This window comes from Lynx rufus, unplaced genomic scaffold (genome assembly GCF_022079265.1).
Source record: "Lynx rufus isolate CCGP_SWC_20201006 ecotype Redwood Valley unplaced genomic scaffold, mLynRuf1.p SCAF_3, whole genome shotgun sequence".
NCBI classification, from domain to species: domain Eukaryota; kingdom Metazoa; phylum Chordata; class Mammalia; order Carnivora; family Felidae; genus Lynx; species Lynx rufus.
Genome location: NW_025814845.1, coordinates 30,124,581 through 30,151,782, shown reverse-complemented (window position 1 = coordinate 30,151,782; position 27,202 = coordinate 30,124,581). Strand labels below are relative to the sequence as shown.

The following is a 27,202-nucleotide window of genomic DNA, read 5'->3' as shown; positions in this document are numbered from 1 at the left end:
TGTCCTCATTACCCCCAAATTATAATCAGAGGAAAATGGGTCTTTTTTTTCTTTCTTTTCTCTAGAGAAAGTACACTATAAGTGTATGAAAATTTTACTAAATTAGCTAAAAAAAAAAAATACAATCACCATGATGAATCCATTATAAAGAAGCATCCTATATGGTCTAGAGTAAGGTACTTATCTGCAGATAACCAAAGATAAAAAGAAAATGGAAAGTTAAAGACAGATTTTTCACAGCTTATTTTTTCCATCACATAACAATTACCCTTCATTACCTCCACAGTTTAATATCCAGTTTATTCCACAATCCAAAATTCTGATCCCAGTGCTCTCAGCAAACTAACTTAAAATCCCACTTAAGACTCAAGTATTGTAAGGAAGATGGAAAATGGTAAAAAATGACAGTATTTTAAAAAGTATGGAAGTCGGACAGATGTGAGTTGAATCCTAGTTCTGCCACTTACTTGTGGCATTAATTCAGCAAAGTCACTTGGTATCTCTCAATTTTATTACCGTAAAATGAGAATACATACCCAATTTAAATGAGAATATTGTGGATAGAAGTGACAGTATCAATTATAAAAACCTTTGCTTTCAAAGCCTTAATTTATTAAATTTATTTCACAGTTGTGTTTCCAGTCTAAGAATGGAAATGTTTCTTAAAATAAATAACAAAACAATGTGTTATTCATTTTAATGACCAGGAATGCTAAGGCTTTTGGATGAAACCCTGAAGAAATGTGTTATCACTGTACTACATTTTTTTGTGAGAACACCTGCAAAACTGCTTTTCTATACCTTCTTCTGCCAACTCAACTAAACACACAGTGGGACCTCTGCTGGTCTTGATTTTTCTGATGTCCCTTTGCTGCTCCAATGCATTTCTAACAGATAAAAGGAAAAGAGATGAATAGAACTACAGTTCCTAGTAAAGATTTTTAAAATAATCTATTAAAATATAACAGAAAATATGCAAAATAGCACATAATGTTGAACGTAATTTGGATGTGGTAAATTAACATTACTGCCAATTTGCAATGGTGTGGACTTAAAGCAGTTTTAATAGATTTCCAAGGCCAAGTCTTTTGGTGAATTGATACCATTATCACAAAATTCTTTCAAATAATTCCTGGGTTCTACTATATGCCAGAAAGAAATATCAAGTGTTAGTGAACAAAACTAAGTCCCTGCCCACTTGGAGCTTACATTCTAGTAGGAAAAACTAAAAACAAAGATTTTATCCTAAAAGCTCTAAGTACAGGGGCACCTGGGTGACTCAGTTGGTTAAGTGTCTGACTCTTGGTTTTGGCTCAGGTCATGTTCTAATGGTTTCATGAGTTCGAGCCCCACATCGGGATCTGTGCTGATGGTGTGGAGCCTGCTTGGGATTCTCTGTCTCACTCTGTCTCTCCCCCACTGACACTGTCTCTGCCTCTAAATACATACATACATACATACATACATACATACATACATACATACATAAACAAGCTCTAAGTACATTATTATTTAACCTGTTTAAACTTACTATGTGACCTTGAGCAAGTTAATTAACCACTCTGTACCTCAGTTTCATCATCTGTCAACTGGGGATTATAAAAGTACCTACTACATACAGTTCATGGGGGAATTTAATGAACTAATACAGTATATAAAACAATGCCTGCCATATAGTAAATGCTGAATGTATAGTCATTTAACACTGTAATATGTTGACTTTTAACAATGATGTTGGAGCAGAAAACTTCCACCAAAGCCAATACTGTATGTTTTTTTAAGGACAATTTGTCACATTAGTCTTACTTGTATTTACTCTGGAAAATTTACTCTAAAAATTTCAACCTAAATTTAGATAGACAAATATAGCTCTATATTACCCCTAAAATTATAGATAAATTCTTATATCCAGTAAAGAAACTATTAATTTGTGTCCTAGTCAAATCACAAGTAGTGGGACACCTGAGTAGCTCAGTTGGTTGAGTACCCAACTCTTGATTTCAACTCAGGTCATGATCCCAGGGTCATGGGACTGAGTATCCACTGGGCTCCATGCTCAGTATGCTTGAGATTCTCTCTCCTCTTCCCTCTGCTCCTCTCCCCTGCTAGCACTCTCACTTAAGAAAAAAAAAAGGTTTAAAAAATCACAGCTACCAAAATTTAGGGTGTAATGCAAATGAATGTGAAATTCAGTTTTTCCTAATTTGTTGGAAATGAGGCTTAAAAGGGCTTTTAAAATTTTTTTTTTTTTTTCAACGTTTATTTATTTTATTGTTTGGGACAGAGAGAGACAGAGCATGAACGGGGGAGGGGCAGAGAGAGAGTGAGACACTGAATTGGAAACAGGCTCCAGGCTCTGAGCCATCAGCCCAGAGCCTGACGCGGGGCTCGAACTCACGGACCGCGAGATCGTGACCTGGCTGAAGTCGGACGCTTAACCAACTGCGCCACCCAGGCGCCCCTAAAATTTTTTTTTTAATGTTTATTCATTTTTGAAAGACAGAGCACAAGCAGGATGGGGCAGAGAGAAAGGGGGACACAGAATCTGAAGCAGGTCCAGGCTCTGAGATGTCAGCACAGAGCCTGACATGGGGCTCAAACTCATGAACTGTGAGAACATGACCTGAGCCAAGCCGAAGTCAGATGCTGAACTGACTGAGTCACCCAGGTGCCCCAGAGGCTTAAGATTTAACAGTTGCCATTATGTTCACATAATTTAATATAAATGACTTCTCTTTCCCCTACTATCCTAAGGCCCTCCAAAATAAGAAAGATTTCCACCTTTCAAGCAGTTATAAAAAAAATTCTAGGGGGGTCCAGGTGGCTCATTTGGCTGAGCATCTGACTCTTGATTTTGGCTCAGGTCATGATCCCAGGGGTCAAGAGATCAAGCCCCATGTCAGCCTCAGCACTAGGTGTGGAGACTGCTTGAGATTCTTGCTCTTCCTCTGCCCCTCTCCCCCACTCACTCTCAATAAAATAAAGTAAAATAAAATAAGATCCTCTGAAACTTGGGGCATGTCACATACCCAAAGCAGGTTGACATGGAAACTAAGAGACTAGAAGGCCATGAGGAACATTTATGACCCTCACCAACTGCAAGTTCTAGAACAATACTGTTCAATAGATAATAATGTATGTCACAAATGTACTTTAAAATTTTCTAGTAATCACATTAAAAACAGTAAAGGAAGTAGAGAAACTAATTTCAATGATTTATTTATCTCCTATATATATATAAAACTATCATTTTAACCTATGATCAAAATAAAATTTGAGATATTTTCATTTTTTTAAAATACTAAGTCTTCAAAATCCAGTGTGTAATTTATAATTGTAACACTTTTCAATTTGGACTGTCTACATTTCAAGTGTTCAAAAGACACATGTGATAGGCAAATCTGCAGACAGAGAAAGTAAATTATTGGTTATTAGGAGAGGAGAGGGAAGAGAGATGGGAAAGATCTGCTAATGGGTGCAAGGATTATTTTAGGGGAAATGTTCCGGAGTTGGATAATGGTGACAGTTGCACAATTTTGTGAACATATTATAAACCACTGAATTGTACATTTTTTAAACTCAAAAAGTTTTTTAAAACTTGAAAAAAAGTCACATGTGGCCAGTGGCTACAGTACTGGACAAGTACAGCTCTAGAGAACCAGGAAATAATAGCCTCTCCAATTACAACAGTGTGTCATTTAAATTTTACTTTGTGAATTTCTATCACATACTTCACACAATCTATAATGCAGAATAATTAAAGTTCTGAACATATTAACCCCATGAATATTTACTGAGTATCCTATTCATAAGGCTAACACTATTCACAAGGCTAACAGGGATTGAGTGGTAAAAATGATCGACCAGAAATGTTCTCTAACCCACCCTATTCCCACAGAGCCTTTATTCTTAAGTATTAAACAATAATTTGTAATATTATTAAATGAAGTACAGGATATCATGAGAGTAATATTTAACAAAGATGGAATCTTTAGAGTAAGAAAAAGCTTCCCTGAGGAAACTACCATTAAAAGATTTAATCTGGTAAAGCCAATGATGGCATTTCAAGTAGAAAGTCCACCCTGTACAAAACAGAAGCAAAAAAGGACCTAGCATGTTTAAGAATTGAAAAGCCACCCATGTGCCTAGAATACACAGAATAAAGGAGCAGAAATGAAGCAAAAAAGGTTGGCAGGAGCCAGATTATGCAGGGTCATGAAAAACAATGAGAAACACTGAAAGTTGTAACCCGACAATGAGATTTGATTCTTTTAATAACCAACTATAGGGAAGGGAAAAAGCCTGGAGGTAGATTAAAGCAGAAACAGAGAGAAAATCTACTTAGATGAAACGAAGTAAATTAATTAAGAGACAGAAGAGAGGTAAGAGTTCTAGGACTAAGCTATTAAAACAAAGTGTATAATCTCTTAAAGAAACAAGGATCACTCTTACAGCTTGCTTTTTCCATTGAGTAGATGATAGTGTAATTAAACTAAGATAAACAAGAAATTGGGAGGTCAGAGTTTGGGGAAAGGGAAAATAAAAATTTCAGTTCTGGACATGTTGAGAACTGAATATCCTAAGGGCCAAGTACATAGTTGAAAACTCAGGTCTAGAGTTCAGGAGTGATCTGGGCTAAAGATATGAGGATGAGCAAGACAGCAAAAATCAGGATAGTCTGTTATCACTGGCACCAAAGGAGGAAAAATGTTTAAGGAGAGAGTAAGTTAATGTTGCTGACAGTAATAATAATAGCTAATACTTATGTAACACCTTATAAGTAGCATTTTGACTTATATGTAATAACTCCCTTAACCCTCATTAACAATTTTATGTATTTACCAATAAGGAATCTGAGATACAAGGAGGTCACAGAGCTAATAATTAGTGAAGCCAGGTTTGAAAAATGACTCGTGAGCCAAGATATACACATTTTATTTCACTGACTCTAAGATACCATCAGTTACAGGATGCCCTGATATATGCCAAAAAGAAAAAAACACCTTTATTTACACTATAACACAATATTTTATCATTTAGAATTTTTATTTTACACTTACTCAAAGAAATTTTAGATTTTACAAATATCACTCTTAAGACTGCATAAAGAAAAAAATAAGCAAAATAGTTATTTTCTTCACATTGAAAGCCCTGAATGTGTGTACACACACACGTGTACACACACACACACACACACACACACACCCTTCCAGAAACATACATAAGAAACTGGCAATAGTGGTTTGCTTAGCGTAGTAAAACTAAGAACTATGGATCTGGGGTAAATGGGAGACCAGGGTACTGTTTGAAAACTATTTTATTTTTTTTATTTAAAAAATTTTTTTTTTCAACGTTTTTATTTATTTTTGGGACAGAGAGAGACAGAGCATGAACGGGGGAGGGGCAGAGAGAGAGGGAGACACAGAATCGGAAACAGGCTCCAGGCTCCGAGCCATCAGCCCAGAGCCTGACGCGGGGCTCGAACTCACGGACCACGAGATCGTGACCTGGCTGAAGTCGGACGCTTAACCGACTGCGCCACCCAGGCGCCCCGAAAACTATTTTAAACACATAAAGAATTTTTTCTGCAAAACACGTTAAAAAGACTGATGGTCCTTGCAAAAGTCAAATGGTAATTTATCCACTATAATTGGGTAGTATATGAGAAGTGAGGAAATGGAGACCATACAGAGAACAAATTTTGGTTATAAAGAGTGAGAAGTAGAGCAGAAGTTGGAGAAAGAGGGTAGAAGGACAAGTTTCCTTAACATAACCATTAAATAGTATGTTTAAATGCTAGTGAGATAGCTATAGTGGAGAGGGAGAGGGTAAAAATAAAGGATGGCAGGGGTACCCAGCTGGCTCAGTCAGTAGATCATGTGACTGCTGATGCCAGGGTTAGAAGTTTGAGTCCCACATTGGGTATAGAGATTACTTAAAAAGAAAATCTTTTTTTTTTAAATGTTTATTTTTGAGAGAGATAACATATGCACATACAAATGGGGGAAGGGCAGAGCGAGAGGGGGGCAGAGGATCCGAGGCAGGCTCTGTGCTGACAGCAGAGATCATGATCTGAGATCATGACCTGAGCAGAAGTCAGATGCTCTACTTACTGAGCCACCCAGGTGTCCCTAAAAATAAAATCTTTAAATATAATAAGTAAAATAAAGGATGACAGATAATGTAATGAACAAGATGGAATGGAGAAGAATGGGTGAAATCCAGAATGAAAAAATAAATGACTGACCTCATATAAAGAACACTTCAAAGAGAAAGTTATGTGAATGTAAGCTGTGTAGGTCTCATTTTTCTATCCTCAATGAAATTCTAACCTTTTCCCACACTACTAGTGTGAACTATTTAACAATCTTCAGGAATTAAGTCTGGGATGTGATCCCTAACATAATCATCCTGATCAAGCATAGTCTTTTAAAAGTCACTTACTAGGAGCAAGAATTTAAGAACAGGGTCTAAATTTAATTCAGTACCTAGCACATAGTAAGGGCTCCATACATTCTAGAACTGGCTTAAACAAGCTCTAATTTATAAAAGAAATACATGCCCAGAATTAAAACATGCCTGGATTAAAACTTTCTAATGTTTACAATCATATCAGAATATGAAAACAAAGGTGATATCCACAGCCACATTTGTACACTACTTCACCTTATCTTGTATGAGAACAGTCACTCCTTTTCCCATTTTTTGGTTGGATTAAATCCCACTTCTGATAGGGTTACTATAAAGCTACTAAAATCAACAACATCGTATTGGTAAGAGGAAAGACACACAAACCAATGGTACAGAATAGGAAACTCAGAAAGGCTCATACCTATGTAGTCAACTAATCTTTGACAAAGGGGCAACTGGATAGAGAAAAAAAATATTTTCAACAAAAACAGTGCTAGATCAGTTGGACATCCACATGCAAAGTAATCTTATCATACATTTTTCATTTTCTAAACTGGCAAAATTAAAAAAAAATTTTTTAATGTTTATTTTTGAGAGCGAGAGCATGCACGAGCAGGGGAGGGGAAGAGAGAGAGTGAGATAGAGGATCCAAGCAGGTGCTGTGCTGTCAGCACAGAGCCCAATGTGGGGCTTGAACTCATGAACCAGGTCATGACCTGAGCCAAAGTCAGATGCTTAACCAACTGAGCCACCCAAGTGCCCCTAAACTGTCAAAATTCTTAATATCCAATACTAAAGTTGAAGGGATACCAATAAAGCTCAGAAACCCTTTTAATGGCAATACAACAAGAAATATTAACACCATACAATTTGTCACATTCTTTAACCCAGTATTACCACTCCTAGAAACTGCATAAAGAAATAATTTCATTATAGGTAGAATAAAATATATAACCATAATGGTAATCACTGAAGCATTAAATATAATGAAAAACAATAACCTAAGTATCCATTAACTGAGGGTTGTCCACAAGAATTATGGTGCAATTTAATAGAGAATACTACAAACAAAAATAAGTGAGTATACTTCTGGTTTCCAATCCAACATGTAAAAACTTGGAAGACATCACTCCCACCTACAGAAGGAAAAAAGGGAACTGAAAATCAACAACTTTTTTTTTTTTTAACATTTATTTATTTTTGAGACAGAGACAGAGCATGAGCAGGGGAGGGTCAGAGAGAGAGGGAGACACAGAATCCGAAACAGGCTCCAGGCTCTGAGCTGTCAGCCCAGAGCCCGATGCGGGGCTCGAACTCATGGACCGTGAAATCATGACCTGAGCCAAAGTCAGACGCCCAACCGATTGAGCCACCCAGGCACCCCCAACAACTCTTCTTAAATCCACCAGAGAATTGAAGTCTCAGGGCAAACTGCTGCCCCCAAAACTGAGAAGACAGAAAATAAGATTCAAAACTTACCAGGGCAAAAGCTCACAAGCATCTCTGCATGAACCATTACTCAGGTAGGAAAACCTAAACTGTAACTGACAAACTGCTAGAGACACAATCAGGATGAATTTTAAAGTGAAAAACTCCCAAGGAGCCTTCCCACTTTTGTTGAGTTTTTACCTCCAGGATCCCTACCAGGTTTATACAGTGAAGATAAGAGAAAATGCCCTCATGCTTCTGGCAGGAGGAAGAGGAAAGAAGCCATTTTGAAATAAGCCCAGGGTATTCTTTGGGAGAGGCAAAGTGTGAATGGGTGAGGGGCAGAGAGAGGGGGAAACAGAATCTAAAGCAGGCTTCAGGCTCTGAGCTGTCAGCACAAAACCCAACGCGGGGCTTGAGCTCACAAACCATGAGATCGTGATCTGAGCAAAGTCAGACCAATGAACTGAGCCACCCAGGTGCCTCTACACCCAGGGTATTCTGCCTAATAAGGCCTTTCCTCAAGAGAAACTTTCACCAGACCCTAACCAACTAGAGTTTTTTTTAACAGACCTAACCAACCTAAGCTAAGGGAAAATATCCGATTCCAAATCCCTCCAGACTTCCAGTAACATCTAAGGGTGGAAGGGGACTGAGAAGCATTTAAAATCACAGCTAAAAAGACTGAGACCCAATTACAGGACTATAAAGTGCTTTCCCTCCCCCAGCCACCACATCAATAGGGTTCCTGTGCAATAACAGGGGTTATAACTCGAACTGCAGGTCTCAGACCTTACTTAAAGATGGTGCCTGGGTGGCTCAATTGGTTGAGCATCCAGCTCTGGTTCCAGCTCAGGTCATGATCTCAGTTTGTGAGTTTGAGACCCACATAGGCTTCTGTGCTGACAGTGCAGAGCCTGCTTTAAATTCTCTCTCCTCTCTCTGTTCCTCTTCTCTGTCTCTCAAACTAAATAAACAAACAAACAAAAAGTCTCTAAAGAACCCCAAAGGCAACAGGGGAGACAAAAACAAGGGTATCAGAGGAGATTTTAGATTCTGACATCTACACTACAGCAATCAGTAAACAGAGACTAATCCCTGGTCAGACAGACAGAAGGTCTCACACCAAAGGCCTCTTTACCTCAGTTCCTTTTACCCAGTACATCATGCGTGGCTTTCAAGAAAAGAATTATAAGGCACACTAAAAAAAAAAAAAAAAAAAAAAAAAAGACTCTGATGGCAGAAATGCTAGAATCAGACTAAAAATTTTAAATTGTGATTAATATACTAAGTGCTATTATGGAAAAATTTGACATCCAAATCAGATGGGTAATGTTAGCAGAGAGATGGAAACTCTAAGAAAGAATCAAAAGAACACACTAGAAATTAAAAACAAAAATTGTAACAAAATTAAAAATGAATCCGTGAGCTAAAAGAAATGTCAATAGAAACTCTCAAAACTGAAATGCAAAGGAAAAGCAAATGAAAAAGACAAAACAGAATACTCAAAGGTGTAACATACAAGTAATGGAATACCAGAAGGAGAAGAAAGGGAAAGAAGAAATATTTGAAGCAATAGTGACTAAGAATTTCCCTAAATTAATGACAAACACCAAATCACAGATCCAAGAAACTCAGAGAATATAAAACAGGATCAATCCCGGTGCATCTGGTGGCTCAGTCAGTTAAGCGTTCAACTCTTGATTTCAGCTCAGTCATAATCTCAAGGTTCTTAAAATCCAGCACAGGGGCGCCTGGGTGGCGCAGTCAGTTAAGCGTCTGACTTCAGCCAGGTCACGATCTCGCGGTCCGTGAGTTCGAGCACCGCGTCAGGCTCTGGGCTGATGGCTCAAAGCCTGGGGCCTGTTTCCGATTCTGTGTCTCCCTCTCTCTCTGCCCCTCCCCCGTTCATGCTCTGTATCTCTCTGTCCCAAAAATAAATAAACGTTGAAAAAAAAAAATTAAAAAAAAAAATCCAGCACAAAACCTGCTTGCAATTCTCTGCCCCTCCCCCACTCATGCTCACAGACATTCTCTCAAAATAAGTAACTTAAAAAAAACATGGGGCGCCTGGGTGGCGCAGTCGGTTAAGCGTCCGACTTCAGCCAGGTCACGATCTCGCGGTCCGTGAGTTCGAGCCCCGCGTCGGGCTCTGGGCTGATGGCTCGGAGCCTGGAGCCTGTTTCCGATTCTGTGTCTCCCTCTCTCTCTGCCCCTCCCCCGTTCATGCTCTGTCTCTCTCTGTCCCAAAAATAAATAAACGTTGAAAAAAAAAATTAAAAAAAAAAAAAAAAACACATAAAACAGGATCAATCCACCAAAATTCATAGCTAGGCATATCATGTTCAAACTGAAGAAAATCAAAAACAGAGAAAAACTTGAAAGGAGCCAGAAAACCAACCAACCAACCAACCAAACCCCTTGCCTATAAAGGAGCAAAGATACTGGGTACAAATATACATACATACAAACAAACAAATAAACGTAAAGTGCTGAAAGCAAAAAGCCCCACCAATGTAAAATTCTATATCCTGCAAAATTACTCTTCAGACATAAAGATAAACAGACTTCTCAAATAAAAATTGGAGTTGGAGGGGCACCTGGGGGGCTCAGTCGGTTAAGCATCTGACTTCGACTTCGGCTCAGGTCATGATCTCATTGTCGTGGGTTTGAGCCCTGCGTCAGGCTCTGTGCTGACAACTCAGAGCCTGGAGCCTGCTTCGTATTCTGTCTTCCCCTCTCTGTACCCCTCCCCCACTCGTGCTCTGTCTCTGTCTCTGTCTCTCTCTCTCAAAAATAAACGTTAAAAAAAGTTTTTAAAAAAATAGGAAATCTGTTGCCAGCAGACCTATCTTGCAAGAAATATTAAAAGAGATTCTTCATGGGGCACCTGGGTGGCTCAGTCGGTTAAGCGTCCGACTTCAGCTCAGGTCACGATCTCGCGGTCCGGGAGTTCAAGCCCCGCGTCGGGCTCTGTGCTGATGGCTCAGAGCCTGGAGCCTGTTTCCGATTCTGTGTCTCCCTCTCTCTCTGCCCCTCCCCCGTTCATGCTCTGTCTCTCTCTGTCTCAAAAATAAATAAACATTAAAAAAAAACTGATATTAAAAGAGATTCTTCAGGAAGTAGGAAAAACAAACATCAGAAACTTAGAATTTACATAAAGAAAGGAAGAGCATTAGAGGAAAAAGGTAAAATCTTTGATTTTTCTTATTCTTAATCGATCTAACAGATCAATTATGTACAAAACAATAACAACGAAGTACCTGGTGATTAAACCTTATGTGTAAGTGAAATGAATGCCAAATGTTATAATGGACAGGAGAGAGGAAATGTGGATTTTGTTACGAAGTACTTGTACTACCTGTGAACTAGTACAGTGTTATGTGAAAGGGCACTTATAAGTGTATATGGCAAATTCAAAGACAACTACGAAAGAAAGAAAAGAGAAGAGAAGAGAAGAGAAGAGAAGAGAAGAGAAGAGAAGAGAAGAGAAAAGAAAAGAAAAGAAAATAAAAGAAAAGAAAAAAAAAGAAAAGAAAGCACAAATGGGGGCACCTGGGTGACTCAGTCGGTTAAACCTCCAACTCCTGACTTTGGCTCAGGTCATGATCTCACGGTTTGTGGGTTCCAACCCCACATGGGGCTCCATGCTGTCAGTGCGGAGTCTGCTTGGGATTTTCTCTCTGCCTCTCCCCCGCTTGTGTGCTCATGTGTGCTCTCTAAATAAATAAACTTTAAAAAAAGCACAAATAATATGCTAAGAGAAGAAACAATGGAGTCATATAAAATGCTCAATAAAAGATAAGTCAGAAGTGCAGAGCCCAACATGGGGGCTTGATCCTAAGAACTGTGAGATCATTACCTGAGTTGAAATCAAGAGTCAGAGGCCTAATGAACTGAGCCACCTAGATGTCCCAAAACTCATTTTTACACATAAAGGCAAAAACATGTTAACAGTAAAAGGCATGGTAAAACTATAAAACTAAGAAGAAAACATAAAAGAAAAGCTTCATGACAACTTGATTTGGCAATGATTTCTTGGATATGACACAAACAAAACCGGCAACAAAAGTAAAAATTAACTGGAACTACATCAAAGTGAAAAATTCCTGTGCATCAAAGAGCACAATCAACAGAGTCAAAAGGCAACCTGTACAATGGAAGAAAATATTTACGAATCATATAAATGACAAGTGATTAATATCCAGAATATATAAAAGAGCTCCTAAAATCAACAAAAAATGAACCCAACTAAAAAATGGGTAAGGGTACCTGGGTGGTTCAGTCAGTTAAGTGTCTGACTCTTGATTTGGGCTCAGGTCCTGATCTCACGGTTCATGAATTTGAGCCCCACATTGGGCTCCATGCTGAGCATGGAGCTTTGCCTAAGATTCTCTCTTCTTCTCTGCCCCTTCCCCTCTCTCAAAAAATAAACTTTAAAAACACAAAAAAAAAACCCTTTAAAAAATGGGTAAAGTTCTTAAATAGACATTTTCCACAAGATATACAAATGGCCAACAAGCACATAAAAAGATGCTCAACATCATTACAGAAATGCAAATCAAAGTCATGAGACACACAGATCTATCAAGGATGGCTACTATTTAAAAAAAAAAAAAAAAGGTGAAAATAACAAGTGTTGGCAAGGGCGTGGAGAAACCAGAACCTAGTACACTGCTGGTGGGAATGTAAAACATCACAGCCACAATGGAAAACAGTATGGTTGTTCATCAAAAAACTGAAAATGGAATTGCATATGATCAAGCAATTCCACTTCCAGGTACATGCTTAAAAAGTAGGGTCTCAAGATAATTTGCACACCCACTTTCATGGCAGCGTTATTCAATAAACCCAAAAGGCAGAAGCAACTCAAGTGTCTGTTGACAGATGAATAAACCAAATGTGGTACGTACCCATAATAGAATATTATTCAGCCTTAAAAAGTAAAGAAGTCTGACATGTTACAACATGGATGAACCTTAAGGATGTTATGCTAAGTGAAATAAGCCAGTCACTAAACTACAATATTGTATGAGTCCCCTTACAGATACAAAAAGTAAAAAGGCAGTTGCTAGAAACTGGGGGAAGAGGAGGATAAAGAGTTATTGTTTAATAGACAGAGAGTTTCAATCTTGAAAGATGAAAAGATTCTGGAGATTAGTTGCACAACAATGTGAATAATAAAATGGTAAGTGTATTTTATCACAATTTTGGAAAAAATAAAGGGATGGAGAAAAATACACTATGTTAACAGTAATCAAAAGAAAGTTGGAGTAATCATTTCAATTTCAGACAAAGTAGATTTCAGAGCAAGAAAAATTACCAGGGATAGGGGCACCTGGATGGCCTCAGCTGGAGGAGCATGCAACTTTTGATCTCAAGGTCATAAATCTGACCCCCATGTTGGGTGTAGAGGAAAGAAGGGAAGGGGAAGGGGGAGGGGGAGGGAAAGGGGGAGGGGGGGGGGGGAGGGGGAGGGGAAGGGAAGGATTACCAGGGATAAAAAGCATAATGATAAAGATGTCAATGAGCATTAAGAACCGAATTTCAAAATACATCAGGCAATAACAATAAAACTATAATGAGAAACAGATGAATCCACTATGGAGTCATATAAAATGCTCAATAAAAGATAAGACAGAAGTGCAGAGCCCAACATGGGGGGTTGATCCTAAGAACTGTGAGATCATTACCTTACACCATGCCCAGAAATAAATTCAAAATGGATGAAAGAACCTGCATGTGAGATAGGAAACCATCAAAATCCTAGAGAACACAGGCAGCAGCCTCTTTGACCTTGGCCACAGCAACTTCCTATTAGACACATTGCTGGAGGCAAGGGAAACAAAAGCAAAAACGAACTACTGGGACTTCATCAAGATAAAAAGCTTCTGTACAGCAAAAGAAACAATCAACAAACTAAAAGGCAGCCTATGGAATGGGAGAAGATATCTGCAAATAACATATCTGATAAAGGGCCAGAATTCAAAAATCTATAAAGAACTTACCAAACTCAACACCCAAAAAACAAAATAATCCCGTGAAGAAATGGGCAGAAGACATGAACAGACATTTTTCCAAAGACATCCAGATGACTAACAACACATGAAAAGATGCTCAACATCACACACCAGGGAAATACAAATCAAAACCATGATGAGATACCACCTCACACCTGTCAGAATGACTAAAAATAACAATAAAAGAAACAACAAGTACTGGTGAGGATGTGGAGAAAAGGGAACTCTCTCGCACTGTTGGTGGGAATGCAAACTGGTATATCCACTCTGGAAAACAGTATGGAGGTTCCTCAAAAAGTTAAAAATAGAACTTTGTGATTCAGCAACTGCAATACTAGGTATTCACCCAAAGGATATAAAAATACAGATTTGAAGGGATACCTGTAGCCAAATGTTTTTAGCAGCATTATCAACAATAGCCAAACTATGGAAAGAGCCCAAATATCTGTCGACTGATGGATTAAGATGTGGTATATATGCACGATGAAATATTACTCAACCATCAAAAAGAATGAAATCTTGCCATCTGCAACAACACTGATGGAACTAGAGTGTATTATATTAAGTGAAATAAGTCAGGCAGAGAAAGACAAATATATGATTTCACTTATATGTGGAATATAAGAAATAAAACAGAGGAACACATGGGAAGGGGGGAAAAAAGAGAGGGAAACAAACCATAAGAGACTCTCTACAATAGAGAACTGAGGGTTGATGGAGGGAGGCTGGGTTGGAGATGGGCTAAATGGGTGATGGGTATTAAGGAGGGCACTTGTGTTGAGCACTGGGTGCTGTATGTAAATGATGAATCACTAAATTCTACTCCTGACAACATTACACTATATGTTAACTAGAATTTAAATAAAAAATTGAATATAAACAAGCAACATACTTCTAAATAACACATAAGAAGACACCTTAAGTTTTAAAATATTTTAAACTAAATGAAAACAAAAAAAGACAACTTATCAAAATTTGCAGGATGTGACAAAAATAGTGCTTTGAGGAAGAGTCACATTGAATGCATATACGTATGAGAAAAAAGTCAAGGGGCACCTGGGTGGTGCAGTCAGTTAAGTGTTAAGTTAAGTGTCAGTTAAGGGGTCTGACTCTTGATCTCAGCTCAGGTGATGATCTTGAGATTTGTTCCGAAGTTTGAGCCCCACATTGGGCTCCACGTGGACAATGCAGAGCCTGCTTGGGATTCACACACTCTCTCTCTCTCTCTCTGCTCCTCCCCTGCTCATGCTCTCTTTCTCTAAACAAACAAACTTAAAAAAAAATCCATGTAAAAGTGGACCTGTGTGGTTCAAACCTGTGTTGTTCAAGGGTCAATTGTACACCATGACCAAGTGGGATTTATCCTGGGTATATATGCTGGTTCAACATTCAAAAGTCAATTAATGTAATAAACCACATCAATATGCTAAAGTAGTAAAACCACACTCATATCAACAGATGCAAAAAACACTTCACAAAATCCAAAACCAACTCACAATAAAAACACTCAGTAAACTAGGAGTAGAGTGGAACTTTCTCAATTTGATAAATAATATTTACAAAAAAACTTACAGCTAACATCACATTGAATAGTCAGAAACTCAAAGTTTTCTCAGTAAGATCAGGTACAAGGCAAGGATATCCCCTCTAACCATTCCTTTTCAACATTATACTAGTTCTAGCTAATGCCATAAGAAAAAAAGACAAGCCATACAAATTAGGAAGGAGAAAATAAAACTGTCTTTGTTCACAAATGACATGACCATCTATGTAGAAAATCTGAAAGAAATGACAAAAGTAATTCCTAGAACCAGTAAGCAATTATAGCAAGGTTAAAGGATGTAAGATTAATATACAAAAGTCCATCACTTTCCTATATATCAGCAATGAGCAAGTGGAATCTGAAATTAAAAACACAATACCACTTAACATAAGCACCAAAAAACCTAAAATACTGAAGTATAAATCTAACAAAATATGTAAAAGAACTATATAAGGTCGAGCGCCTGGGTGGCTCCGTTGGTTGAGCATCCCACTTTGGCTCAGGTCATGATCTTGCTGTGAGTTCAAGCCTGTCGGGCTCTGTGCTGACACCTCAGAGACTGGATGGAGCCTGCTTCATGGATTCTGTGTCTCCCTCTGTCTCTGCCCTTCCCTGCTTGTGCTGTCTCTCTGTCTCTAAAAATAAACATTAAAACAAAACAAAACAAAAACTATGAGGAAAACCATCAAGTTCTGATGAATGGTATCAAAGAACTAAAAAAACAGAGGACTGATAATACCCAACTTCGAGACTTAGCATAAAGCTACAGTAATCAAGACATGGTATTGGTCCGGGTGCCTGGGTGGCTCAGTTAAGCGTCTCACTTGATTTCGGCTCAGGTCATGATCTCATGGTTCATGAGTTCGAGCCCCACATTGGGCTCTGTGGTGACAGTGCAGAGCCTGCTTGGGATCCTCTCTCTCCCTCTCTGCCCCTCCCCTGCTTGGCTTCTCTCTCTCTCTCTCAAAATAAATAAATAAACTTAAAAAAAAAAAAAGAAAGAAAATTAACTCAAAATGGATCACAGACCTAAATGTAAAATACAAAAGTGTGAAACTACTAGAAAATAACACGGGAAAATCTAGATTAAACTTGGTATGGCTATGACTTTTTACATGTTAACATCAAAGCTACAATCCATAAGAGAAACAATTGATAAGTAGGACTTCTTAAAAATAAACTGATCTGCAAAAGATAATCTCAAGAGAATGAAGGAAAAAGGGACTGGGAGAAAGTATCTGCAAAAGATGCATCTGATAAAGGACTGTTACCCAAAATACACAACAAACTCGTAAAAACTCAACAATCACAAACAACACAATTAAAAAATGAGCTAAGACCTTAACACACACCACACCAAACAAGATACACAGATGGCAAATAAGCATATGAAAAGATGGTCCACTTCATATGTCATGGGGGAAATGCAAATTAAAACAATGAGATAATGAGGCACCTGGGTGGCCCAGTGGGTTAAGCATCTGACTCGATTTCTTGATTTTGTCTCCAGTCATGATCTCATGGTTTATGGGATCTAGCCCCACATTGGCCTCTATGCTCACAGAACTGAGCCTGCTACAGATTCTCCCCTGCCACTCCGCTTGCCCGAGCTCTCTCTCAAAACAAATATAAAGAAAAAATGAGATACCGCTACACACCTAATAGAATAGCCAAAATCTGGACCAAATGCTGGCAAACTGTGGAGCAGCAGAAACTCTTAATCATTGCTGGTGGGAATACAAAATTATACGGTGACTCTGGAAGACACAATGTTAGTTCCTCAAGAAACTAAACATACTCTTACCATATAATACAACAATCATACTCCCTGGTTATTTACCCAAAAGGAGTTGAAAACTTATGTCCACACAAAAACCTGTATGTGGATGTTTATTGCAGCTTTATTCATGATTGCCAAAACTTGGAGGCAACCAAGACATACTTGTAGATGAATAAACTGTGGTAAATCCAGACAATGGAATATTATTCAGCAATAAAAAGAAACAGCTATCAAGCCATGAAGAGATACAGAGGAAGCTTAACTGCCTATTAAGTGAAAGCAGCCAATCTGAAAAGGCTACATATTGTGCAATTCCAATTATAGGCCATTCTGGAAAAAAAAAAAAAAACTATGGAGACAGCAGAAAGGTCAGCAGTGGTGGTGGTGGGGAGATGGACAGGATGACACAGGATTTCCAGAGCAACGAAAATACTCTGGGGGCGCCTGGCTGGCTCAGTTGGAAAGCATGCAACTTCTGATCTTGGGGTCACTGAGTTCAAGCCCCACATAGGGTATAGAGATTACTTAAATAAAACTTTGAAAAAAGTTGCTCTTCTTAAATCTTGGGATACTGCACAAGCTTTCCTTCACAACAACTATCATCACACACAGAGCTAAAATGCTTTTAGTGTGGCTATACCCTTGTTATTTATGGAAATTCATAAACTGAAAGTTTCTGTATTTTCTAAATATATAAATGCATAGAAAAAATTGTTGAAAGTTCCCTCTTAAAGAGAAGATGAGGACTCAGGGGAGGAAGGAAAGGGTAAGTATCAAAAAATTTTACTCTATTATTTCTGTACTAAAAAATTTTTCACAAAGACACTATATCCTTAATTTAAAACAACTTTTTTTTTTTTAATCACCCAAATTCCTGTATCATTAAGAAAAGTCAAAAAGGAACTTTAACGGACACCTGGGTGGCTCAGTCTGTTGAGCACCCAACTCTTGACAGTGTGGAGCCTGCTTGGGATTTTCTCTCTCAAAATACAGAAGCTTTAAAAAAAAAAAAAAAAAAAGGCAAAAGAAGTTTAATTTTTTTTTTTTTACATTTATTTATTTTTGAGAGACAGAGACAGACAGCGTGAGTAGGGGAGGGGTACAGAGAGGGAGACACAGAATCAGAAGCAGGCTCCAGGATCTGAGCTGTCAGCACAGAGCCCGATGCAGGGCTCGAACCCACAAACCGTGAGATCATGACCTGAGCCGAAGTTGGACACTTAACTGAGCCACCCAGGTGCCCCAAAGCCAAAGGAACTTTAAATGATAAAACGTACTGACAACAAAAAAGAAAAACTAACAAAACTAAAGAACTCAAACGTGGTGCCTGGGTGGCTCAATCAGTTGAGCATCCACTCTTGATTTCGACTCAGGTCATGATCCCAGGATGGTAGGATCAAACCCTGCTTTGGACTCCACACTGAGCAGGGAGGCTTAAGATTCTCTCTCTCTAAAAATAAACAAGTAAAAAACAAACAAACAAAAAAACCTGAAACAAAAAGGAAGAGAAACATGGAACTAAAATAAAATTGAAAAGTCACAGGCTCAACTGTTAAGACAAAGAATAAGTAAACTAAAGGCAGGAAAAACAAAAGAAACTAAAAACTGAGGCAAACCATGCCCTCAGTTTACTTACACATTAATAACATCATAAATAATGAGATGTATTATGTAAAAGTTTTTTTAAAAGACACCTAAACTGACAAACATTTTGAATGTGAACAAAATATTAACACAGAAAAAGAAAAATTCACAAAAAATATGCCTTTCAGCAACCACTCTAAAAAGCCACCTGGTTCTCAAACACACATCCACCCCAATTTACAAAGAATAATCCCATATGGTTTCAAAACAATGAAATGGATAGAACAATCATAAACACATTTTGTAAAATAAATATGGCTTTGATGCCCCCAAACTTAACCAGGACAATTCTGAACAAATACAGGCAAGTCTCACCGAGAAGACATACAACTCTGAGTAAAATCTTGGTTGATATACCATTACAAATGTAAAGTACTATTCACTATGACCAAGAGGGATTTATTCTAAGAATTCAAGAATGACTTCACTCCATGAAAACTTTTATCAAAAAGGTATCTGGAAATGCCTTAATCTGACAAATACAGCCTTTACTTTGACAAAGAATATGTATCTAAAACTGAGACAAAATTAGTTTTCTTAAAAAAGGGAAAGACAAACTATACTATTACTTCTACCACTTAGAGTAATCCTTCCATCTAAACACTTTTTTTTTAAGTTTATTTACTTTGAGAGAGAGTGCATGTGCACCAAGCAGGGGTGGGGCGAAGAGGGAAAGAAAGAATCCCAAGCAGGTGCCACACTGTCAGCACAGAGCCAAGGTGGGGCTCAATCATAGGAACTGTGAGATCATGACCTGAGCTGAAATCAAGAGTTGGACACCCTGAGCCACCCAGGCACCCCTAAACACAAACACTTTCATAAAATTCAACATGAATTTATTTTGCATAAATGTTATTTTAACCACAAAAATTTCAAACAACTGAAACAAATCTCAAATTGCTTTTGAAGCTGTGACTTGGAAGTCTCCAACTCTAATAAAATTGTCAGAAAATTATTTTTGTTTATGCCATCCAGTCTATGACATTTTGTTATGGTAACACAGGTGGACTAAGACATCCACACACTGATAAGAAAGAAAGAGAAAGAGGATGGGACACCTAGGTGGCTCAGTTGGTTAAGCACCTCTTGACTTGGGGTCAGGTGATGATCTCACAGTTTGTCAGAGCCCTGAGTCAGACTCTGCCCTGACAGTGCCAAGCCCGCTTGAGATTCTCTCTCTCCCTCTCTGCCCCTCCCCTGCTCACACTCTCTCTCTAGTTCTCAAAATAAATGAACAAGAAAGAAAGAAAGAAAGAAAGAAAGAGAAAGAAAGAAAGAGAAAGGGGAAAACCATTTATTGCCAGTGGAGATGACTATTATACCAAATCTTTAGTAATAATTTTCATTCCAGTTGGTGACAGAAAACTCATTTCTAAAAGAATACTGTGTGTGCATATACGTGTATATATAATATGTAGACATATTATATATACACACACACACACACACACACACACACACATATATATAATTAGCTATACAAATGTAAAATTGGTAATTAGGAAAAGCAAATTTCTGCAACCCCCCAATGAAATAACTGACTCAGGCAAGATCCAACTGACCTAGCATCACTAAACAACCTGATATTATCACAGATCTATTAAATTGACTCAGTATGAGCTATATACTATATTTGTCAAAAATGTCTAACTGAACCTAGTCAAAGCTTTACACATAAACTCCCAGTTTATAATAAATATAAAAAGCACCACCATAAGGAAATCTCCAGGATTTTCAGTGTCAAAAAAAGGAAAAAAAAGAAGGGTGTGTGGGGGAGAACCAGTGTAAATTTTAAAAGACTAAAAATTACATCCATATGCAATTTGTAAACTGTAAGTGGATCCTGTTCCGCCCCCCAAAAAACTATGAAAACAGTTTTTAGTTACCTGCGGTAATATGAATATTAGATATCAAGGAATTAACATTTTCTTAGATAGGATAATGATACCATGGTTACGTAAAAGAATGTTATTTTTAGGAGATATATGCTCAAGATTTTGGTAGTGAATTATCTTCATAACAGCAACATTAACAATTGTTCAACCTAGGTAGTGAGAATGTAAGTATATTTCAAATTTCCACTTGAAAAAATTTTTTAAATTTTTTAAAATACTTATTTTTGAGACAGCACAACGGGGATGGGGCAGAGAGAGAGACAAACACAGAATCTGAAGCAGGCTCCAGGCTCTGAGCTGTCAGCAGAGCCCGATGTGGGGCTTGAACCTACAACTGCGAGATCAGGACCTAAGCTAAAGCCAGACTCAACTAACTGAGCCACCCAAGTGCCCCAAAAGTTTTCTTAATAAAAAGTTAAATAAAAAAATAAAAATGGACAATTGATTTTTTCTATTTGACTTTAAAAAAAGATTGTATTAATGGTGAGAATATGATGAAATGGGCTGCCTCATGCAGTGCCAGTACTACAGAAATTGACAACAAACTTTCTGGGAAGCACTTTGGTCATAAGCATATGAAAAGTTCAGACACTATGACCCAGTAACTTTTTTCCAGGAAATCTATCTTAGGAAAATAAACTCATATAAAAATTATGTAAAGATATTCCATTTTCTCTCTCTACACAGAGTGGAAAAAATAACTTTTAAATGTTCAACAAAAGAATGGTTTAGGGGCACCTGGCTGGCTCTGTGGGAAGAGCATAGAACTCCTGATCTTGGGGTTGGGAGTTCGAGCCCCATGTTGGGTGTAAACATTACTTAAATAAAACTTAAAAAAAAATAATAATATTTTTTTTTAATTTTTTTTTTCAACGTTTATTTATTTTTGGGACAGAGAGAGACAGAGCATGAACGGGGGAGGGGCAGAGAGAGAGGGAGACACAGAATTGGAAACAGGCTCCAGGCTCTGAGCCATCAGCCCAGAGCCCGACGCGGGGCTCGAACTCACGGACCGCGAGATCGTGACCTGGCTGAAGTCGGAGGCTTAACCGACTGCGCCACCCAGGCGCCCCAAAAAAAATAATAATAAAAAAAAAGGATGGTTTAGTCAGGCAATACCAAATATTAAATATGTAACTTACTATTAATATTTAATACTATTTAATATTTAAATAGTAAACATTTTGTTTTAAAGATTTTATTTATTTTTACTTAAATTTTTAATGGCTTTTTTTTGAGAGAGACAGACAGTGTGAGCAGGGGAGGGCAGAGAGAGAGGGAGACACAGAATTCAAAGCAAGCTCCAGGCTCTGAGCCTGACACAAGCCAGCACAGAACCTGACGCAAGACTGGAACTCACCAACTGTGACATCGTGACCTGAGCCAAAGTCGGATGCTTAACCAACTGAGCCACCCAGGCACCCCTATTTTTTTTTTTAAACTTTTTAAAAAGTTTGTTTTTGAGAGAAAGAGAATGAGCAGGGGAGAGGCAGAGAAAGGACAGAGGATCCCAACCAAGCTCTGCACCGTCAGCACAGAGCCCACCAACATGGGGCTCAAACTCAAAAACCATGAGATCATGACCTAAGCTGAAATCAAGAATTGGACACTTAACCCACTGAGCCATCCAGGTAAAGATCTTATTTTTAAGTAATCTCTGCACCCAAATTTGGGCTCAAACTCACAACCCGAGATCAAGAGTCGCATACTCCACCAACTGAGCCAGCCAGGCACCCCTAAACAGTAAACGTTTTAAAAGAATATTTAATGTCACACAGAAAATACAAGATATATTAAGAGAAAAAAGTACAAAACAATACTTAGTATGTAACCAAGACATTGATTTGGTATAAAGAAAAAAAGGATGGTAATAGCAACAGATATCTGTGACTGATGAGATTGTTGCTTACATGTGTCATCTTTGTACATTTCTAAATTCTCAAAAAAGAACAAGGAAACAAAGACTGTGCTTCTGATATTTACAGACCATAAGATCTTAAACCCATGGCCATACACTTGATTTTGTCATCACCAAAATTGCACCTTCTCTGAAATCCATTTCAAGTTTCTCAGATTCCGAAATTCTTGAAATCAAGTTCACTTTAGTACTCCAAACCTAGCTACTAGCTGGCTTAATCGAACATCACCACTCTCCCTCATTATCAATCACTCCCTTGCAAACCTTGGTGCTTTTGTTCCTTCGAGGTACTCATAAGGCAAAGCCCCACTGCTAGTTAAACTTATTCCCCAATTAACTTGAAAACAAAAAACAAAAATCCTTTCTGTGTCTGCCTGAAGCAGCACTGCTGGGGTTGGGGACAATAACACACAACCATCATTAATTGGTCTCATGTTCAAGTGAAGACCACAAATCTCAAATGAAAACTTAACATTTGCCCTAAGTGTCTTTGCTCCTATTACAGATTAATCCCTCCATTTATGCTAGTGATACCACCCCTCCGTTCTTCTCAAGAACTTTACACATTCAATTACTCCTCCTTTCTCTAGTATAATCAATTTCTCCCATCCATCAACACATAAATATAATCAATATCAATTTTTAAGTTTATTATTTTTAAAATTTTTTAACATTTATTCATTTTTTGATATAAATAGAACGTGAGTGGGGGAGGGGTAGAGAGAGAGGGAGACACAGAATCCGAAGCAGGCTCCAGGCTCTGAACTGACAGCACAGAGCCCGACGCAGGGCTCGAACTCATGGACCATAAGATCATGATGTGAGCTGAAGTCAAATGCTTAACCGCCTGAGCCACCCAGGCATCCCTAAGTTTATTTATTTTGAGAGAGAGAGAGAGAGCACAAGCAGGGAGGGGCAGAGAGGATCCCAAGCAGGCTCTGAACTGTCAGTGCAGAGCCCAATGCAGGGCTGGAACCCATGAACCGTGAGATCATGACCCGAGCAGAAATGAAGAGTTAGTTGCAGGACTAACCGACTGAGCCACCCAGGTGCCCCTCAGAATTTTTTTTAAAGATCTCTGAAGCTGGGGCGTCTGGATGGCTCAGTTGGTTAAGTGTCTGACTTCAGCTCAGGTCATGATCTCACAGTTCGTGGGTTCGAGCCCCACATCAGGCTCTGTGCTGACAGCTCAGAGCCTAGAGCCTGATTTGGATTAAGTGTCTCCCTCTCTCTGCCCCTCCCCCACTCTCGTTCTGTCTCTCTCTCTCTCAAAAATAAAGAAGCATTTAAAAAAAATAAAGATCTCTGAAGTCATATTCTTCTGCAGCTCCCCCTCTCTTCTCTGCTCCTCTGTCAAAGCAAAGCCTTAAAAAAGTTGCTTTAGCTTTTTAAGGTGTCAGTTCCTTATCTCATTTTCTTTTACTAACTCTCTCCAATCATAACTCCATCTTCAGCATTCCAATGAAAATATTCCAGTCAAGGTCATCAGTAATCACTGCATCTCAAATTCAATGTCATTTCTCCCACTCAGCACCATAATAAAGTTGACCACACTCGGAATTCTGTCTTCTCTTGGTTTCAATGATACCACACTCCCTGGTTTTCCTAATATATCACTAATAGTTCACTGTTCTTATCTTTTGTTGTTTCTTCTAGGCTCAACTTCAAAAGATGCTAGGGGTCCATGACAAAAACCAGGACTTTGTCCTAGACTCCCTCCTTTTCTAACTAAATTCTCCTAGAGTTAAGTCATCCAGTCTAAGCTTTAACTTAACAAGAACAAAGCAAAAATCTTAATCTTCCCAGACAATTTCAATGTGCTCCTCCCACTCTTTCCCATCTCAGAAATTAGCAGCATCATCTGTCTGGTTGCTAAAGACAAAAGTCTAGGTGTTTTTCTCGTTTCTTCACTTTTCATCTGTAACATCAGCAAGCTCTTGTGACCCTACCTTGAAAACATATTCCAAATACTTTTCAGCCTCCTATTCTATCATAACCCCAAGCTACAATCATCTCTTGCCTACGCTATCTAGAAAGGCTTCCCAAATAATCTTCCTAAATTCATTCCTGCCATTCCCCACCCCCACATGACAAAATGCCTAACCAATTTTCTTTTCTTTTTCCTTACTAATGAAATGCTGATTTTAACTGGGGAGCAATGTGCTCCGCTAAAAACATTTCCTAGCCTTCCTTAAACCAAGAAATTATGACACAATCCTGGAAAAAAAATAAATAAAAACAGAAGTCACTGAATGGGATTTCTCAGAAAGCTCTTTAAAAAGGGTGAACCCAGCTGGACATGTAGGTAATGCGTTTCCCTTTCTGAAAATTCAGAAATGTTGTCTGAACCTCTGCCAGGGATTTTGAGAGTTTAAGGACAAGGGTCAAACTCCTACTGGTAAATTGAAAGTTAGTAGTCTATTAACACTGTAAAACCTCTAACCACGCAACTCTAGGATACTTCTCTCTTGACTTTACATATTGTTTAACCCACTACTACCATTTCTTTGGTTACATCCAGCCAAACTCAACCCCTAACTCCTAAATCCTTCTTCCTTACATCTTTGGTTAATACATTCTCCACACAGCAGCGAAAGTGGTCTTTTTTTTTTTAAGGGGGGACAGGCAGATCCTGACTCCCAAGGATCCCACAAAACAGGCAGGTCACCTTAGGGGCAACCTTTACCCACTCAGAAATTCATCTCATCTCACGTTAGCAGTGAGGATTCAGGCATCACCCAAATCGTTATTTTTCTTACTCAGAAGTTTAAGGCATCAAAGTGGTCTTTTAAAAACAAAAATTTTGTTCTTTTCTTTCTTTAAATCCTCAAATGGCTCTTAGAGTCACTTAAAATACAAACTCGTTACTTTGGGCCTAGAAGTTTTATGTCATCTGGCTCCTGCCTACGTCATTCTCTGCCTCTTACCTACAGTACTCCAGCTACAATAACCTCCTTTTGCTTGCTTAAACATATCAAATTCATTTCTACTTTATGGGTTTTGTATTAACTATTTCCTCTGATCTGGAATTTTCTTCCCCTAGAAACAAGCTTTATCATTAAGATCTCAATTTAAGTCTAAAGTCTTAGGAAAGGCCTTTTCTAAACATCCAATCAAAAACAACCAGTTAGGGGCTCCTGGATGGCTCAGTCGATTAAGCATCTGACTCTTGATTTAGGCTAAGGTCATGATCTCACTGCACTGACAGAATGGAGCCTGCTTGGGATTCAACGTCTCCCTCACTCTGCCCCCTCACACCTGTGCGCACACCTGCGCGCGCGCACACACGCTCTCTCAAAATACACATTAAAAAAAACCCAACTAATTAATTTCATCTATACAACATTATTTCTCCGCACTTTTATCACTTGTCTGTCTTACCTTACCCCACTCATCACTATATTCTCAGCACATATCAATACCTAGCATAAAGGAAGCCTTCAAATATTTGTTAAATAAATTAAAGACATGTTGATACTGATGATACAAAGAGGAGCCATGATGCTTTAGAGCTTCTCAAGAGTAGGGACTCTAGTAGGGAAAGGCAGCTTCAAATGACTAAAAGACATTACAAATCTGGGATGCAAGTCAAATTCGAATTATATTCAAAGGTCTTTTTTTTTTTTTTAATTTTTTTTCAACCTTTATTTATTTTTGGGACAGAGAGAGACAGAGCATGAACGGGGGAGGGGCAGAGAGAGAGGGAGACACAGAACCGGAAACAGGCTCCAGGCTCTGAGCCATCAGCCCAGAGCCCGACGCGGGGCTCGAACTCACGGACCGCGAGATCGTGACCTGGCTGAAGCCGGACGCTTAACCGACTGCGCCACCCAGGCGCCCCTCAAAGGTCTTTTAAAAGCTTCTAAATATGGGGGTGCCTGGGTGGCTCAGTCGGTTAAGCATCCAACTTTAGCTCAGGACATGATCTCACGGTCCACAGGTTCAAGCCCCACGTCATGCTGACAGCAGAAGAGCCTGAAGCCTGCTTTGGATTTTGTGTCTCCCTCTCTCTCTGCCCCTCCCCCGCTCACGCTCAGTCTCAGTCTCTCTCCCAAAAATAAACATTAGGGGCACCTGGGTGGCTCAGCCAGCTCGGGTCATGATCTCATGGTTTGGGAGTTCAAGCCCCGTGTTGGGCTCTGTGCTGACAGCTCAGAGCCTGGAGCTACTTCCGGTTTTGTGTCTCCCCCCCTCTCTCTGCCCCTCCCCTGCTCACACCCTGTCTCTCTCAAAAATAAATAATAAAAGAATTTTAAAAAAATAAACATTTTAAGAAAAGCCTCGCTTAAAAAACAAAAAACCACTTCTAAATACGTGTATATATGAACATACATTAAAAACCAATGGAAGGAAATAACCAAAATTAAGATGTTTCTCTGTATATCTAAAATATATCACAAACAAAACAAAAACATAAGAAAAAGATTATCCCCAGGGGTAGGATTACACATAATTTTTACTTTATTATAGTTCTATGTATTTTCCAAAATTCAATAAGTATGTGTTACTTTTGTATTCACAAAAATTGGCTATTTAGGGGCGCCTGGGTGGCGCAGTCGGTTA

At 38.6% G+C, this 27,202-nt stretch overlaps 1 protein-coding gene and 1 non-coding gene across 3 annotated transcripts in view; both read right to left on the bottom strand.

Moving 5' to 3' along the window:
* Nucleotides 1-27,202, bottom strand: part of UBE2K (ubiquitin conjugating enzyme E2 K) — a 71,690-nt gene that overhangs the window by 31,407 nt on the left and 13,081 nt on the right. The window lies entirely within an intron of this gene.
* LOC124521502 (U12 minor spliceosomal RNA) lies at nucleotides 25,262-25,415 on the bottom strand. Its single transcript, XR_006964561.1, has one exon. It is a non-coding gene; the product is annotated as a U12 minor spliceosomal RNA (small nuclear RNA).